At 39.2% G+C, this 19,376-nt stretch overlaps 1 protein-coding gene across 7 annotated transcripts in view; it reads left to right on the top strand.

Annotated features, from left to right (window-relative positions):
• Positions 1–19,376, top strand: part of diaph2 (diaphanous-related formin 2) — a 381,473-nt gene that overhangs the window by 283,852 nt on the left and 78,245 nt on the right. The window lies entirely within an intron of this gene.

Here is a 19,376-nt window from a genome sequence, read left to right as displayed (position 1 = left end):
TTGCTGATGACATGTGGTGAGAGGCGGCTTGTAACACCATACTCCCTCTCTTCATTCAAGCGCTCACGGAAATACTGGTAATGCTGATTGTCTATGCAGAGGACCATGATAATTTTATTGGATTAAAAATAACTTTTTTTTCAAAACACTGACAACCATCTCTGAACACATTGGCAGTAACATTTGAGTCTTTCTCTGTGTTATCATGGTTTTGGAGCGACATAGAAACATTGTAAGAACCTATTACTATCCTTGTTTTTATAGTGAGAAATGTGCCGTGATGATTGAGCAAGCCAAATAAATGCTTGGGCACATAACCTTCTGCCCCTGCCTACAGGTCAATAATTATACCCAGGCAATAATTGACTGTTTCATCAATTGAACCAATCAATGGACTGCTCCTAGTCCTTCATGTCATTCGCTAGGTTTGGGCAATCACAGGCAAGGTGAGACTTGAAATAGTTATTGCTCTGTATCGCTTTTTCTGTCACCGCTGCGTCTAATTTTGTTATGTCATGTATCTATATTGTACAGGCTAACATTTGCCACAGAGGCTATAATGTTATCTGATGTGTGCACTCACTCGCACGTGTTGTATGTTGATATCCTCATTACCTTTTTTCCAATGGATCACACCAGTAATATGTCAGGCATGCCACGGCAAATTGAGTATTCACAACTATCTTTATAGCTTTCACAGACAGGGCTAATACACTGCGAGTAAAAACAACAGTCATGCCTGTGTGGGTTTTTATTGACAATTAACCTTCAATTAGCAGCATGGATAGATAGGGTGACCTCCAGAAGTGCTAGTGGTTGTGTTGATGATTGCTCCTTCATGAACGTGATTACATGAAATGAGCCTGTTTGCTATGAAGTGGGACCTCTGGCTGGTGCACTGACACTCAAGCTGACAGACAGAGAGCGGCATTTAGCACGTTGTTGTTAGCTGCAATAGCAGTGACGTGAAAATAAAATGGATTAGTAAACATAAATGTTTCTAATCCATTTTTGCGCCCTTATCTTTTTTTCTCTCTCCCTTTCTCTCATTGACACACACACACACACACACACAAACACGCATGCTCACAGAGACACACCCATACATACAGGCTGTATACTGTCCGTGAGTCTAAGCCCTGTCATTTAACAGCAACAGGGATGTGTGAGACACATCTGCTACCTGAACCAGCAGCTGACCTTGAATTGACTTTCTGTGATGAAGACTTACGGTTGATCCCTGGGCTTTTGCTTTGATGCCTTGCAGCTTTCCATCCTAACCTAAGAACATAGGTATAAACAGTGGAGACCATATATGTCTCTCTCTGGTGTACTCCTCTTCTTTTTTTACCTTTCTGTGCCATGATTTTCAAGGTTTTCGGTGCAGTTGGTAATAAGATACAGATGTTGGAGAGAAGTATGTACTCCCCTTGACTTTTTGCATACTTACTTGTGCATATAAAATGAGAAATGGTCATCTGTCTGTAAGAAGGGATATATTTTGAAAGACAGAAATTTATTTTGCAAAAAAAAAAACAACTCTTGTCTACTCACCTGGGCTGTGTTTTCATTGGCTTGTGATTCCATCAGGCAAGAAAAAAAGTATAATTCTCTCTAGAAATAAAAGTTAACTTTTTAGAATTTTTTTCCCTTTACTTACTCCCAAAGTAAAGCACCTTAAAGTCCACGCTTAAAATCCTGTTGTAGAGTAAGAGTAACATTGCCCTGGAGCTAAAGATTGTACTTTATACAAACTTGAGAACACATTTTAAATCAGTTAACTTTCAATTTTAAATCAATTTGCATACAGTATTTCAGTTTTTGATGAATTCAGTGCCCTCTGTGCAACAACGAGGAAAGTTCTGAATAAGCTACAGCTCTGTTTTGCACCTCTGACTAGCTTCTTCTCCATAGCAATAGCTGCCAAGGCTGATAGGTCCCACAGAATTTAGAGCCAGTGTACCAAACTAATAGACAAAAATGACTTCCCAGAATAAAAGTTGAAATATTAATAACCAATTACTATCACATAAACCTATAACACTGTTAATTTGCCTGAAAGACTACAATTCTGTCACTGTACTGTATACTGAGTGACATTCAGGTTTTTATGTAAATAAACCATATTCGCAAAAATTAATTTACAGTGGGGGGAAACTTAGGGAACGAGCAGCTCCTCCCACTTCACAACTCCACACTACAACTGCTGTGTGATAATAAGACTGTTTGTCCAAATATGGGTGTTTCTGTTCTTGTCTTTCTAAACATATACACACCTCCTTCCTTACAAGCCCATGGTGCTATCTGTAATGAAGATTCAAAGATATTTATGTCCAACTATGTCCTGATGTTACACGTCACAGCAGGTACAGGTGTGAAAACACACATCCAGAGGTGTAGGTAGGAACAGGCGTTAACTGGAGGGACACAGCAGCCGGTGCTGCCACAGCTCAATGGGAACAAGGTGTTGTTGCACAGCAACACACAGTTGCCATCATCTAAGCACAAACCTACTGCAGATGTGCATGTTTTGTTGTTTTTTTTTTGTAGAAAAGCAGTCATCAAGATGTCTAACAGATCATGGGGCCAATCACTGTGATTGAAAACTGGTTGGGAAGGTTTCTACATTGTTTCTAGATGCTGAAGTTGAAATGTGATGTAGCTAAATTAAGAAAATAACTTGAGTAATTTCAATGACTGACTGCAGGTTTTATATGCTCTGTGGGAATGTCCTCTTGGGACATGTTTGTGATGGATAGTGCAGCAGGGGTTATGGTGCCTCAGGCTTGTTTGATCCAGTGGTCATATTCTTAAACCTCGGTGAGCACATTATTCTCCATCTGAAATATAATTCTATCTGCATATGCTCCATTGCCCTACTCCTCCAGTTTGAATGTCCAAATTAGATTTTTAAAGTCTAATTTAAATGAAATTTCCAGTATGAAGTGACTTTGTTCATTTTCACATTGTCTGTCCCTTTAATGTTAAGAGTGGCCATTTTTAAACAGTGTGACAAAGTAAACGGTCCTTATGGAAGAATATTTTCGCCATTTCTCGTCTGTGAGGTTTGACGTGCTTCTTGTCAGATTCAACAAACTCTCTTAACTGCACAAACTTGTTTCATCCACAGAAATGTGACCAAAGAATAAAAACAATCATTTCACACCACAGAGGTTCATGACAAAAACATGACACATTTACAGTAGCAGTGTCGGTAGTGGTAATAGAGGACACGAAACAATTAGAAAATGTGAATGCAGCTGTTGACAGCATGTCATCAAAGCATACTATACTGTGACAGAAATAAAGAGGGAATGGTTTGGCATGAAGTTAGATACTAAAAACAACTTTCTAAAGCAGAGTTGTCAATGACTAATACGAGAGGCATATCGGAAAGGATGTGGCAGTCAGGTGCATTAAAATATGATACTGGACAGAGATCTGCATGAAGACCTAAAGCAGCTAAAAATCATTAAAATAAGTAAGACATGGTGATGATAATATGGTCAACAGAATATTTATATTGCATTACATTTGTTTTAGTTACAGTATATATTTTATTTGAGTTAATTTTGGCATCATATTTAAACTCAGAATTCATACAGATTAAGACATTATAATTCTATGTCAAGCAAGTGTTTTTCCCCTGTGAAGAAAGATGAATTGGTCATGACTCGTACTGCATTTCTGGAGCACTTAAATTTTGTTCGTACGTAAAAGAAAACACTATGTACGAGAAAATTGGTGAATACCACAAGGTATTCTTCTTAAGGAACTTGTTTCGCTTAAGAACAAACCTGTCCATAATCTGTCCGTATGAGTGACTCTTGCATGAGGCTTATTGTCTTTATTTTCCTGCCTGCACAAAACTATATGGTTGCGTTTCAAGGCTCTCATCACCATCAATACATATATATATATATATATATATATATATATAAGCATGGATTCAGAATACCCTCTATTACTCTGTTCTTTTGTTAATCTAATAAATCTTAAACGGTGCAATTCAGTTTAATGTTAAATGATAAATATTTGAGTGTAGTAGTAACATGGCTTCTTACAGCATCGTACACCTCTGTCCTTTCATGTTGTATCTCCTCCACGTAACCGTAATTAGGAACATCTCTAAATATTTCTGACTCATAATCGGTAATAATCAGGAGCCAAAAGATGTTTGTCCTATGAAAAAAGCCATTATCTCATCTGTGGCAGTTATGCAAATGACAACCCAAAAACAACATGAATCAAAATGAAATATAAAGTACAGTCATCATTGTTGGGGCTCGCTCCCGTAGCAGCAAACAAGCTCACAATCCAAAATCTAGACAATAGATTGTGTCTTAACAATAAGGCTGTGTTCTAACAAAATACATTATTGTGTTCAATAGCAACAGAGAGCATACCATCCTCCCCTTTTTGTGCATACCATGGAGACTAGAGAGAACTTTAAAAAACATCAAAATGATTGCAATCATAACACTAATTTAGCATTACCATGGCTTGGATTGCCATGGCTACAAATGAAGCTTCAGAGCTTTGAAGCATTCAGGTCAACCTTAGTTTAAGCCTCACAGCAATATTAACACCATTAATGTTAATTACAGGACTGAGGTTTGCTTTTTCTAATAATACAATTATTTGAAATACAGAGAGTTCTCAGTATTAAGATTATACAGTATTTTATCCATTAGTGTTTTATCTTAGGCTAAACATAATGACAATGAGGTAAATAATCTTGTTTTTATTTTAATATAAAATGCCCCACTAATGTAGCCTTAATCATTTCAAAACGTAATAATGCAGATTGAAATTCAGTCATTAACTGATTTTCAGGTTTTTGCTCTGTAATTACATTACAATATTAGTACAAAAGGGCAATATCCGAATTCCCCTGACTTTAAAATTGTTCAGTTCTTCACTAATTTTAATCAAAACTTCAGCTCTGTTTGCTGTCTACTGCTGCAGTTCCAATCAAATTCAATTTTGTTTACACCAATCATCTTACCTTGCTAACTTTGTAGATATGTGTACAAGTCTATTTATTAAATGTTTATTGTTAATAATTATAGAGTAGTAATTGTCATGGGGGCATAAAGATAATATCACCGGTGAGAGCCAAAAAAAAAAAAAAAATGAGAGGAGTCAAACAGCGTGCCACGATCACATGAATTTGTACCATGAGAGAATGATGGTCATTGTGTTTGTTTGTTTTGTGTGTGTATGTGAGGGGGGGTGTTTCAAGGGAGTATAAGAATGTGTATACATGCGATAGCTGCAAGGCAGCACAGAATGATAGCCGTGAATGAGGCATTTTCCATTGAAGTGATTAAAATGATTGAGGACAGTGGCAAACTCATTCATCTCTGAGCAAGGTGATGAGGGACATTCTGTATGTGCGAGTGTCTGAGAGAAAGTGCCTCTGTGCATTCATGTATACGTGTGAGTGAGTGTGTGTTTGTGTGTTTATGTGTCACGGATGTAGAACAAGTTGTGAAATGGGACTGGCATGGAGACGACCAAAGCGATGTGGAGCGATGCCCACAGGAGCGCCGTGTCGTTTTACTGTACATCTGAACAGACAGCCAAATATTTATCATCACCCCACCACAGCCTACATCCTACGTTTTAATTTGACCTTCATCAGAACAAAGTAAACAATTTCTCAACATTAGTGTTGTGTTGTTTTTAAGGAGGGTTATTTTGTCTGGTTTTTTTTTCTCCTAACAATTGTACCCTAAAAAATAGGACTAGAAATAATTGCATAGAAGTTCCTTGAGGTTTCCATGGATGTGATTAAGCTGGACTTTAATCAGTATGTCTCCTCTGTTCAGCAGATTCTTCTTAATTACTTCAGTGAGGGGAGAGAGTGGGTGGCGCAGGTTGTCTGCATGTGTGTGTGTGTGTGTATGTGTGTGTTATCTATCTCACAGTATATAATAAGTAGTATGTAGAGTAGCTATTTTTGATACTGTTAACATTTTTGTTCTATCTCTACTTGACACAAAGGTTAAACCACACCCTGTACTTTAAATGTAAGTAGAGCTAGCCTCAGTGGCCTTGTTGGCTACACATAACCACTCTCAAGCACATTAAGTGTATGTCTAAACCCACTTAGCATTGGCAGCGTTGTGAAAGTGTTTATTTGAGGTCTATGGGTTCATGTTTCCCTCCTCTTTCTCTCTCTTCCCCCTCTCACTCTCTGTACCTCAGCCTCTCCCATCAACTGCTCTAATCTCCTGAATGCCATCCACACTCACCGTTCATCCCCTGCCTTCAGGATTGGTTTCACACAGTGATCCCCTCACTGACCAGACAGACGACTCAACAATTAACCTCCAAGTCTGACCTGAAATATCTCAAACCTTCTCCCCTCAGCATCCTTATTGGCCTCTAATAGATTTCTAACAGGTAGAAAAAAGTGGATTAAATTGCACCCGTTCAACCCTTAGGCTCTGTGCAGAAACACTGTTCAGTTTGCTGGCTTTTTTTTTTTTTCCCCCTTTGCTAAATACCACGATTGTGACTGTGGTACAGGACGTTGTCTGAGCTGAATATGTAATGACCACACCAAGCCGGTGACATATAGTGCCAATGTGTTAATAATGGCATTAGACTCTGTGGCGTTCTTCATAGAATTATTCTACCGATTGCTTCTCCATTTCCGTCCCTTTAAAGCCCTCCATTTCAGTTATTTTGCTAATAGCCCAAAAGCACTCTGCTGGAGCCAGTTTTACTGAAACTGTATTCCCCATGAAGAAGATTAGTCCCTGTGTTATTTAATGTCACTTTAGCCATTATTGCAGGATTTACAGCAGATGCAGTGTCTGTTCCCTACCTTTCTGGTTATCATCCCACACAGGGCAATTGATATGGCCTACTGTGCTGTGGACACAGGTTTGCAATCCAGTGCTTCCCAAACACTCTGTTCTTTTCACTGAAACCCAGTGGCACCTAAAAGTGATCCTTTAGTGTACCACATTGGAACTGCATGTTGGGTTTTAGCTGTTGAGTTATGTCTTGAAAGTCTGCTGTCAGGCGTAAGGGTTTTAAATCATAGCGTGTATGTATGCTTTGCCTGCATGTGCGTGCATGTGTGTATATGGTCATTGTGTTGGTAGTTGTGGGAAAGCATGTGGAGATCAGATTGTAACCAGTAAGGTAATGATTCATAAGACAGCCAGTAGGACTTATCCACTAATAGATCTCCTGGGAGATAACCTAATCCCCCAACAATATCTCCTTATTATATTACAAGTGAACTATGTACAGAATGGGGTTCTCTATCCACAAATGAATACTAAGCCCTATACTTAGCTTTAAGCTTATTAGATTTGATCTGAAACAGAGCAGTATCAAGTATTCTCCCTGATGCAAGGGTGATCAGAGATAATAATTCTTTCTGATATCAGTTTTAATTTCACAGTCTACCGATTGCTGTGATTTTATATAACACAATGTATGCTTTAAAAAAAAACAAACTGGAGTATTTAAAAACATTCATGAAATAAAGGAGTTCATTGTAATCAAGGAAGTAGATTCTCTACTAGAGATTTACTACATACTGTAGTGCACTAAGAGCCAGGACAGTAAATACACTATGTAATCTGTTCATTGAGTGCTTTTGTCATCCACAGAGATCACAAGAGGGAGCTTGTCAGTGGCAAATGAAAGTCCAACTTCTTTTCAAGGTGCGGATTGGAGATTAGTAGTAATGCTCATCTCTATCTTTCTGTCCGCTTTCACAGAGATGATAAGACTTGCAAAAGATGAGGCCCCCATCTCTCTCTCTCTCACACGCACACACACACTTATACCCTCTGTCTCCCTCACCCATCTATTACTTCCTTGTCCTCACTTTCTCATGTTACCCATCCCCTTTCTTCTCTTTATCCCTTTCTCTCAGATTGACTAAGCTCTAAAGAGGGTTGCTAACTTCTTTTCAGGATTCCAAGAGGAAGAGATTGTATGAGTGAGTAGATATTCTCCACAGAGCCCCAAATGGCTTTGTGTTGCCACACAGACTCCCAAGACATCCATTAGATTTTTGGAGCCTTTTATTTTCTCTCCAGACATGAGAGCTTCCCCATGTCAATTCTTAGTTATTAGCAATGCTATTGTCTCTACCACTTGTTGACAATAAAGGGGGAAAAAGTAAAGCCAGGCCCAAATACAAGAAAAAGAAACATTTTAAAATATTTTCTTTTGGCTTGTGCTTCCTTTGAATCAATCTGACAACTAATATGATAAAAAAGTGACTGTAATATGTTGTGTTTCTTGACTAAAGGAACATTTGTTTAAATTAATTAATCTATATTTTTTCTCCAACTAAAAGCCTGAGGAAGTAGTTATTCCTATTTATAGTGTTGGCTACAGTTCACCTAACATGTGCCAAAAAGTCTATACAATGTCCCCCAGTAACAGGAATGCATTTACACCCTCTCCTGTAAACAATTATTAAATCTCAGAGCTCCATCTAAAGGTTTCTCACCCTCCTGTATGAATTTTATGTTATAGTTTTAATTCCTTTTGTCCTTTTGATGTTTCCTTTCACATATAAATACAGGCATCTCTAATTGGCCCTGTGTAGAGGGAGGGACCAAAACCTTCCTACGCTCCTCTGTGCTCATCTGGAGTTTATTTATTTAGGTCTGAGTGTGTTGCTCGATAGTTATCCACATATTCACAGATCACTAGCCAATAGGGGAGGGGAGATGCCATGGTCAATTAGGTGCTTAATGAGATATCGCAGATAAATTAAGGTATTTTCCCCAAGCTTGGCTTTTTTCTGTCCATCATAATCCCAATTTATAATAGAGACACTTGCTACTCTGCAAAGCTTTGAAAGAGGAAGAACATAAATAGTTTTTTTTTTTTCCTTTCCTTTTTTTTTTCTTTGAGGGGTTAAATGTTTATACTATGTTTAAATTTACTATTTTAGGTATGTTAGAAAATTCAAAATTGGCTAGTAAGATTTAAAAAGTTATCATTACCATTTTAAAAGAGAGGGGCACTCTTTCTGTCCCAACTGTTACAATAGGTTAGAGCTGTGGTTCCCAACCTGGGGATTGGGACCCTCCAAGGGGTAATAAGATAAATTGAAGGGGTCACAAGATGTTTAAAGGGATGGGAAGCAGGGGAAAAACATAATTGTCCTACTTTTTTTTTCTTTCTCTAATCTCTGTTTTGTTTTTAGTAAGGTGCTGGATAGTTTTACAGTTTCAGGCCTCTAAAGATTACCAGATCAAACAATCTGAGAAGCAGGAATCTATGCTCACAACCTGTGACAAGGGGTCACAAGTAGACTGCTCCATTTTAAGAGATCACAAGCTAAGAATCATTGGAAACCACTGTGTTAGAGGGAAAGTCTTGAATTGCATAAGTATCTGTATAAGAAAACTGGTGCGTTACTATTGTCATGATTTTTTGATACAGTCAGCGGGGAACCTTCTGTGGTGGCACCTGCAAAATCTATCCAGCTGCATTGGATTGCAACAGGTGCTGTGCTTTCAGCCATGTTTATTTACAGAGCATACTAGCGTTTCCTATCTGTCTCACTTGCAGTAGACTTTAATTTAGGGCATGGAATCTAGGTTTCCTTTGAAATGCAGCTTTGGAATCGTGCCAACGTCATCTCATGCTGCTTAATTCTCTGTTTCACATTCTCAGATAATGACAGGATTTTGTATTGACTGTTGAAACTGCTCTTATTTCAGCTCTTGTTTCATTACATGGCGTCGGCATGCGTTCAATAGGTCGCTACACAAGTTTGATTCATGATTGTTCCCCACTGCTTGTTATTAGTGCAGCATCAAAGCTAGACTTGGTACACACATTTGCATTTTAATGACTGATATAGATCGTTCTCCTGCTCAATACCACCATCAACCCACAATGCACAACCTGCCCCGGCTCGCATTGATGAAAGGTGGGCTGCATGTAGTCTAGTTAAAAAACACCTTTCAAACACACACAAACATTGAAACACACACTCACTACTGTAAGTCTCAATTAGAATGCAGATATAGTATTATCTGAAGAGGTAGCACAGTGGCCAAGAATAAAAAAAAGCCCAGATATGGTAATTAAGAAAATAACTGACTTAATATGTTTACATTGTGGAATGGTACAGTTAATGTTAATGAAGACAGATTGAGCGGTTGAAAATGATATCTCAGAGCACAAATGGATGTCATCAGAGTGGCAATCAGCCAATGGCGAGTGAGCATTTGAGGAGACACACCGTTTTTGTGTCCCCGACTCGTGTTGTCTTCCCCTGCCACCTGCAGAGGATGATGCTACCCATTAAGGAGAGTTTCCCTCCGTGGGCATGTAATCTGATGCAAATTAGAGCAACAGACAGAGCCAAAGTCACTTCACTGACAGTGAGGCAATGATGCCATAGAGCAGTTGTTGATACCTGAGAAAGATTCTGTGAAAATGATGAGTCTCTACATTGATCTTAGTTCTTTTGCATGTCACTTGCCAGGAAATATTGTACACTGCAGTAATGATGTTACATTTGCAAAGGAGGCGTTCGAGCCTTGATGTTTAGGTTTTATACACCAACACCACTATGAATGTCCCTAAAGCCTGTGCCTCTCTAAATATGTGCTCAGAGAAAGCTCTTTCCTTGAGGTGCAAGACAAAAAGACAAGACAACAAGTCTAATGTCTATTTACTCTGCTACAACATGCCTTTTGTCCCCTTTCTACACTGTTTCATCGCACTCTTTTTTTTTTTGAATGTTGTGATAATACATATTTCTTGTAGTATTTTCCAAGGAGAACAATTTTTGTATCCCAGCAGATATAATGTGAGCAAATGTTTTCTTCAGCAATCCACTAACTGTTTAGATCCTGTTCTAGGATGTGTACAAAGCCAACAAAACCTTTTTTGCTATGTCATCCATTGACAACCATTCAAGCCAATAGCAATGATTTCCACAGATAGTGCTATGTTTCTGTAGAGAAAAGAAAATATAATTGGCTGAAGGAAGTGAAGTTTAAATGCAGGGGTTCTTGTTTCAAAAGCAGAATTGCTTTTTTTATGTATCACTGACAGTACTGTTGTCACTTCACAATAGCAGACAGGCTGGAGGATGAGAGGAGGGCAGCTGGGGAGGCTCTAATTTATCTGTTTGCCTGCATTTTCCTCCCCACACTGGAAGGGGAAGGAGGCGGTAACAGGGCCCAGCTCCACAGGGGGTGGGGGTTGTGTTTAGTGGTGGCATTGATTTTATAAAAGGTTGCACAGTGGGGAGGCTAAGTAGGCCTGTCAACCTTAGCTCTCACTGAAGCACATCACACCGTCAAGCTAATTGTGCCCTCTCTGTAATCCAAAAACCCTCAAAAGGACACAGTATGCAAACATATGTCCGCTATATGTCCTCCCTTATGAATGTATGGCTACTATCTTTTCACACGAAAAGCCACCTTTCTTAATAAAAAATACCCGTTAGTGGTCTGTAAACATTTTGTCCCAGTCTGTGGAAGGCTCTTTCTTTTTGGAAATTAAAATGAGCTGTCAGGTGGGCAATATTCAGTTATAGCTAATTCTATTTCTCTCCACTCAGCGCCACTCAACAGGTACGCTGTTTTGCAATTAAATACACACCATGGAGGTAAGAGTTAAGGAAGCATCTAGAAAAACACAAGTGACAGAGAGAAAGATGGATTGACAGATTTGCATACTAAGTTTGACAGCTAGTTCTATGCGAATGTAGCCTATTACAATCTTCATTTGGAAAACTGGTCAGTTGTGGGAGGAATGAGGGAAGTAAAAAGGATGGGGAGAGCAGGAGTGAAATATGAGAGGGTCAGAGAGATGAAGACAGCAGGGGAGAGGAAAAACTTGATATGAGGGAGATGAGCTGGCGACGCACGTACTTGGATTTTTACAGGTTGGAGGACATATACACAAAGCCAGAGGCAGTTCATCAACTGCTTGGCAGTGCTCTCTCCCCCTGTTCTTTCTTTAGAGGAAATCTTGCAAGGGTCATGTGTGCAGATACCCTAACTTGGACGCAGAATATCCATGATCACTCTACTGACCTTACATCCAAAACTGAGGAACCTTAAGTCACTGCTCTCCATTTTCGCTTACCTACACCATCATAGCTTGATATAAATGTGTAAAGATTGAGGAGAAATGCTCTGTGGTATCATTGCAGTTTATTTATTTTTTTGCAAGGCAACAGCTTTTTGTGTGTGTGTGTGTGTGTGTCATCTGTGCCTGCAGCAGCTGTTTATTAGTGCTGTCAAAATTAACGTGTTAATTTTTTCATTTGAATTTTTTAACTTGAAATATTTAGCATGTTAAAGAAATGAATGCGATTAACACATTATTGTCTTCAGAGGCTGTAGCTGCCTTTAAAGCTAGAGTTAAGATACTGGTATCATATGAAACTAGACAACCTAAGGCATCCATTGGTACCAACCATGTCATGATAGCTTGTCCGGAAGGCTAAATTTTGGCAGGGGGTCCCTTTGAACTCTCTCTCTCTCTGTCTGCCATGTGAGTCAGAATCTTTCCTTGTTGTTTTTTCATATTTACATGGACTATTGTGGACCTTGTTGAAATTCAACTGGCAATTCAACAGGGAACACATTTATTGTTGTTAATTATCATTTATATAAGTGCATATAAGATTATTATCTTCTAAGCTGATATCTAATTTTAAAGGCCTTGATGGTACTGAAATTCAATTGGCACTTTAAAGGCCTGCGTTTTGTTATTATTTCTGTTAATGCATATAAGAAATATGCCTTTCAAGCTGACAGTCAGTGGCCTTGATGGTTTTATTGGAAATCTGGAGAGAATCTGTGTCCGATGTTAAAAAGATGCTATTAAACAGTAGTATTTTTAATTTACTTCCTTGGTGTTGATTCTATATTAATTATTGTATTATTATACACTTAAATATCTATTACTGCAAGCTTCTATATTAAGAAGCAAAAAAAAAGCAGTTACTCCTGATTAATCACAGCAAATTTTGTGATTAATTAGTTGGGTTTTTTTTAATTGATTGACAGCCCCACTGTTTATATTTACAGTACATGTGTATGCATGTGTGTGTATAAATGTGTGACAAATACATGGTAGACAGCTGCTACACACATCTATTATTCCACAAACAAATGGATCGTAAGTGCCAGTTTTCTGTCACTCATTAGGCACTAATCATTAGCAGATCCACTTGCCTTCTAGCGAATACATCTTACTGTATTCCCCTTGTTATTTTTTTTCTTCATCCTTCTGCACCACGACACCCAGCAGTTTTTTGACTGGTGAGTCACTCAAAGCTCCTCCGTCCGCCTGCTGTGCCACATGACAAAAAAAACTCTCGGGGAGATCATTTTATCTTACTCTTGATTGCCAGATAATTATCAGTAAATTATTTAGGGCCTTAAATTAATTTGCTAAAAATAGTCTCTGTGCCTCTGCGTTGCCAATGGAGACAGCTCCATTATTCCTTTCTCCCCAGTCTGCATCTCTCCTTTGCTAGCTCCTCATATTTGACAGCTACTTCTGCCACTCACATCTGACTGTAATCTAATAAAGGAGGAGGCTCCTTTTGTATTTAAAACAAACCACTTTAAACCTAATGGTTTAGCAGTGATTGTTTGAATTTCCGGATGCCAACAAGAAGAGGTTCGTCTTCTGCAGCGACTTAAAGGTTTCTAGGGTATGAGCAGTTCTTAAATGAATAGGTAAGCCACCGCAAAGGCTTGGTCGGCTCTATATTTGTGTCTGGATCTCGGAACATCCGAGAGCATCTGAAATGTCAACATCAGTGCACTAACTGGAGTATGATGCAGGAGTTCTGCTAGATAAGGTGGCAGCAACCCATTTAAAACCTTAAAAACAAGCAATAAAATTTTTAAAAACAATCCTGAAATGGACAGGAAGCCAGTGGAGAGATGCCGCTGTGATGTAATCATGCTTTCTTTTACAAGTTAGAAGACAAGCAGCTGCATTTTGTGCTAACTGCAGACGATGAAGAGACGACTGTTATACACCCACATACAAAGAATCAGAAGTCTAACTGAGAGGTCATCAAAGCATGAATAACTCTCTTGAAATCTTTTGGAGAGAGACAGGCCTTTACCTTGGCTGAAAGTCTTAACTGAAAAAAGCCAGTTTTGACAACTGAACTAATATGTTTATCAAATTTGAAGGAGCTGTCAAAAACCACACCAAGACTCTTAACAAAAGATCGATTGTAAGAAACTAAAGGGCCAAGAGTACCAGCCGAGTCATCCAATAGGTCAGGTTGTCCAAACATAACAATCTCAGACTTATTTTCATTATAACTGAGAAAGTTTAAATCCATCTGAGTTTTGATATCTTTTAAGCAGTTCAGCAAAGGCTGCATTGAATCTTTACTTTTTGTTTTTTTATAGGCAGATATATTTTTATATTATCTGCAAAACAATGAAAAGGAATATTATGTTTCTTAAAAATGGAACCAAGCCAAACTTTGTTTCCACTGGCCTCTTACTACACAGGTGGCTTTGTCCGCCAATAACTTTACCTGTGTGTTACAACACTCTTTAGTGGATAGCATCTTCTTTTAACTTCTCCCTCTACTCTTAGGACACTTCATTAAGCTGAAAGTGTTCTGAACAAAGGAATCTGCTGTAAGTGATCTTATAATGGGATTCATTGGCTTAAAGAATCGAAATGTACCCCCTCTTCTTTTTCTTTTTTTTTTTCCTCTGCATGCACTCAGGCACACATACACACATGCACAGACACCACTGCATGTACACACACACAAACACACACTGAACCAAAGGCCAAATAGGCTGACCCGCTGAATGGGTTTGTGCTGTGGTAATGATAAGGCTATTGAATGGAGCTGTACTCTGTCACGCTAGCTGCTGGGCCAGTGGTCTTACTGAAGGAATCTGATCAATATACATTCTCTCTCTCTCTGTCTCTCTCTCTCTGTCTGCCTCTCTCTCTCTCTCTCTCCCTTTCTCTTTCGATTCCCATCTGTTTTATATCACTCCTCCCACTATTCTTTCTTTATCTACAAACACATCAAAACCTTGACCAGCTGTTGATTAGTTCTACACTGGAATTCATTTTGCAGCTTCACTATGTAGCTCTCAACCTTTTTGGCACTAAAACACCCTGCTTAAAACATAAAACAAGCTAACTATCTTCATAACTACAGTTCTGTGTGGGCTATTGAAAGCTACTAGTAACAAAGATTATTGACTTCTGGCCCAAACTCTCTTACCTTTAATGAAAATGTTGATTATCATATTTTGAATAAATATGAATATGTGAAATAAGTAAGACAAGGATTTTCATCTTTTTGAGCATTTTAATGATTTGTGAGCAAACTGTGCTTGTGGAAGAGTCAGATTTCTCCATTCTCACACACATACACTCACATATCCAATTGATTTGAATAAATCAGTCTTTGTAGTGGACTGTGGAAATGATATACTGCATATCCAGCAGCTAACCCTTGCTCTCATTCCCATATTAGAACAGATCAGCGCTTGATTTTTTATCATTGTTGTTTACAGTATATCAATGTAATTTACATAATATCAAGAAATTCAACTGTAGTCCATGTTCTTCTCATTGCGCACCACAGAAGGTTGATACAGTCCAGCATGAAAGCAGGAGATTCCACTGACCTTTAAAACACTCCCCCAGCAGTCTGGAGACACACATCAAAGGCAGCCCAATATGATGTCCATTTGCAAACCGCACTGCCCGGCTTGATTACTGGTCTGTCATCTAAGAGGTCCCATTTACAGCTTTATGCGTGGTGATCACACAAAGACGATGCAATCTGGAGATGCTGTGAGCAATCCTGGGTCTCTTAGCACTTTTCAAATACGTCCCTACATCTACCTGCTGTGGGTAGCAGGTAGTATGTAAAGGGTTTAACACATTCAAGAAATTGTCATTATTAATTTTTCAAGCCACGGAGAAGTATAGTAAATTGACTTTGTTATAATAGCATTTGTACACATTGACTAGTAAATATCAGCAAGGGTGTCACACAAGCAGTTAGGTGCATTGTTTTTGTGTGTTTTATAATTTCACAGGCCTTCCATGCCCATGATGTACATCTTAAGACTTAAACTATGATACTAACTGTAGATAACTGGTGTGCTGATTGATGACATTATCCACATCAGCATGTCTACTTTCAATTGTTAGATAAATTAATTTGAATGTGGCATTGATGTAACGCAGACCACTACGGCTACAAGACTCCTACAATAGCTATGATCTGGTAAAACAGGCAGGCCACTGAACATATGTCTGTGTAAGAATGAGTTTGCAAAAGGCTTGTCAGAGGCAGATAGAGACAGTTAAAACAAAGAGGCAGAGACAGAGCAAGAAACAAAAAGTGCAGACCAGCAATTGTGATTCATCACTGTCATTGTCGCACAGAACTACATAGACACGGCATGTTCAAGGAAACAAGTCTATACTGTGCATCCCACACATTCTTTGTACTCCCTCGGTTGCAAAGCCAGAAAAGTATTTTAAATTGATCAAACTGCAAGGAACAAGCTGACTTTCCTCCCCAGTAGGAGACTAGGAACATGGCGTGTTGGTATTACAGTGTGTTATCTAGGAATAAGATCAGAAATAGAGGCGATGTAAATACAGCATTAATGGAAGCAATTTTGAGTGGTGCTGTTAGCTTTGTTGAGGAGAATACGGTGGTGGTTGGATTCATGGAATCAAATATTGTGCAACATTCGGCATCACCGCTATCTCAAAGTTTATTCATGGATGTTTCTCCCGAATAATTAGTATTGAAACATACACTTATCTATTCCGATTGTGTTTGCTGTGGACGTTAAGCTGTGTAATATTGTTTACAAGCTTACTGTGTCTGTTCAATGACACGCATGATGCCTGTGTTCTTTCACATACTTGTCTCTTCAAGGGGCATCTCGCGAGCCATTGTAATGTAGACTAGAGGGTGGGATTGATGTTTACCGATTAGATCAGCGTCATGGGGAAGCGAGAGACTTGACCTTTTACAATTTGACAAGTATGAACGTTGTAAACACAGTGGATTTGCATTGTCATGTTACCACTATGTGAAAATTACACAGAGAGGCACAGGCCCAGGCCATCAATGTGACATGAGATTGCTTTGGATGAGGATGAAAGGATGACAACAACCATAAAATGTTATCAAAGATAAAACTCTCTCTTTCTTTCTGTGTGTGTGTGTGCGTGTGTGTGTGTGTGTGTGTGTGTGTGTGTGTGTGTGTGTGTGTGTGTGTGTGTGTGTGCTGTCAGTCTTAATGGGACTGTGTTGTGTTCACATACACTTACTCACCAGCACCATTATAGTGGACTCCAGATTATTTTTCCTTTTTTTTTATTCCTGTGCTTTCTCCTTTTTTTAATAGCATATCCATGATTCAACAGGTCATTCCCATGGACCTAATCTCCTCATATCTAATTTATATAGTCTCTTTCCCTTTATCAGATGTAGTCATTACACCCACCAGTCTTCCCCTCATTGAGTTGTTCCAACACCAGCTGGGTGCTGTAGTGAAGAGCTTTGAATTCTTAAGCAGCAGCAACCTTCCTCTCTACAGGTATAAATATTTCAGGGACAGACGGGCAGAATAAATTGACAGGAAAATTGACATCAAATCTGGCTTTTAATTTCAAGAGACAGAGGAGGTAGGACCTGTAGGGGAGATGATGGCGAGGAGTATAGAGGGAGGAAAGGTCATGACCACTGTGTCAAAGTGGTAATATAATTCACTGAGCCTCAGATGTGTGAAAAACACAACCCTCAATGATATTAAATATATATGTATATGCTATCTATCTATTTCATATACACCACTGTAAATTATCTCTCTGAAATAAGATTTCTACTTCAGGAAGCATTTGAGGGAGACACTGAAAACATTGAAGGTTATGAGGTTAAGGTAGAGTCTGATCACTGCAGCGGCACACCGGCACTCTACATTAATTACATTTTGTGAAGGGGAGGGAGATGGCATCCAGTAATCACCACCCTGTTGGCACCTTCTCTAATCCAGCAGAGAGAGAGAGGGAAAAAAGAGAAACAGTTTGATGTGTGTGCATTTGTGTGTGTGCGTGCACATGTGCAGATGGATCAACAGGATAGAGTTTCTCGATGGCACACCATTGATTTTCATCCAAGGTGTTGTTTTGATTACTTTGGACAAAGTCCAACAATTTTCAGAGAGCATTGTTTCATGAAGGCATTCGGTTTTGTACAGATTTAATTATTTTCACCACACAAAATGAACCTGACTTGAATTCTTGTGTTCTTGTGCGCAACAAACATTTCACAGTAGTTGAGATTGTAGACACTTGAAAAACACAATATCTCTTTATATTTAAGTATTAAGTCAATGTTTTATCTTGACTGTTGTATAATCGGTTAGCAAATTCGGGTTGACTACTTTGTGCAAAGACACTTAAGACAGAATTATTGCTGCTGTAAGGGCTGAATCTGCAGTTTTTATCAGCCACAGTAGTGATGCTACTCTAGGGATGGCAATGTTAGCCGTGCCAGTCGGTGGGATGCTTGGTCAGTCAGACAGTTCACTTCAGAAGTTCAGACAAACATTTGATTCCAGGGTTTCAGAAAAATGGTTAAGCCCAACGGCAGTGGTAGGGGCGGGGTTGCTGGTGCTGAGCAGAACGTCTTATCGTGTGTTACTGGTGATATATGGGAATACACCAATTACTTTACTGATTATCCACCGCGCCCACTGTCGTTTTGCTTTTTTCTTCTTAAATATAAATAAAACCCATTTAGTTCATTTTCATGTATCAGCACTCACATTCATCAAAACTGTAATTTGTAAAGCATTAAGCATGTTATTAATACTTAGTCAGACGACAGACGCTACAATTATAAACTGAGAGTGTCTGCTCCGTCACCGTCTGCTGCAGCAGCAGAGTCGCAGCACAGAGTAGCGGAGTGAGACGTCTGTCCTCCCTCCTGCTCTCTGCTGTAAACACACGTAGCTGTTAGCAGCTGCTCTCATGTCTCCCTGGGTCACGGTGCTCGTTTGTGGCAGAAACAAGCAAGACACAGGAACTTTGCTTGGGTCTTGAGGAGTTGTAGTGTTCATTCACCTACAATAGCCTAAACTGTACACACACTGCACTGTTCACAGCTGTACTGCTAACTTCATACTCAGTGCTCCGGTCGCTGCAGCCTCAACGTCACATACACGCTCTCTCTCTCGACTGCACACTCGCTACATACTGAGCTATTCCTTAAAGGAGCTGCGTTACAGTTTAGAAAAAATTTCCCAATGCTCAGGCTTGGTGGCCCAGGACCGCTGGCCTTGCAGTACACTGACAGAAACCCTGGATTCATG

The sequence above is a fragment of the Thunnus thynnus genome, chromosome 9, assembly GCF_963924715.1.
Source record: "Thunnus thynnus chromosome 9, fThuThy2.1, whole genome shotgun sequence".
NCBI lineage: Eukaryota > Metazoa > Chordata > Actinopteri > Scombriformes > Scombridae > Thunnus > Thunnus thynnus.
The sequence above is the reverse complement of the archived record's forward strand: the minus strand, read 5'-3'. Positions and strand labels throughout refer to the sequence as shown.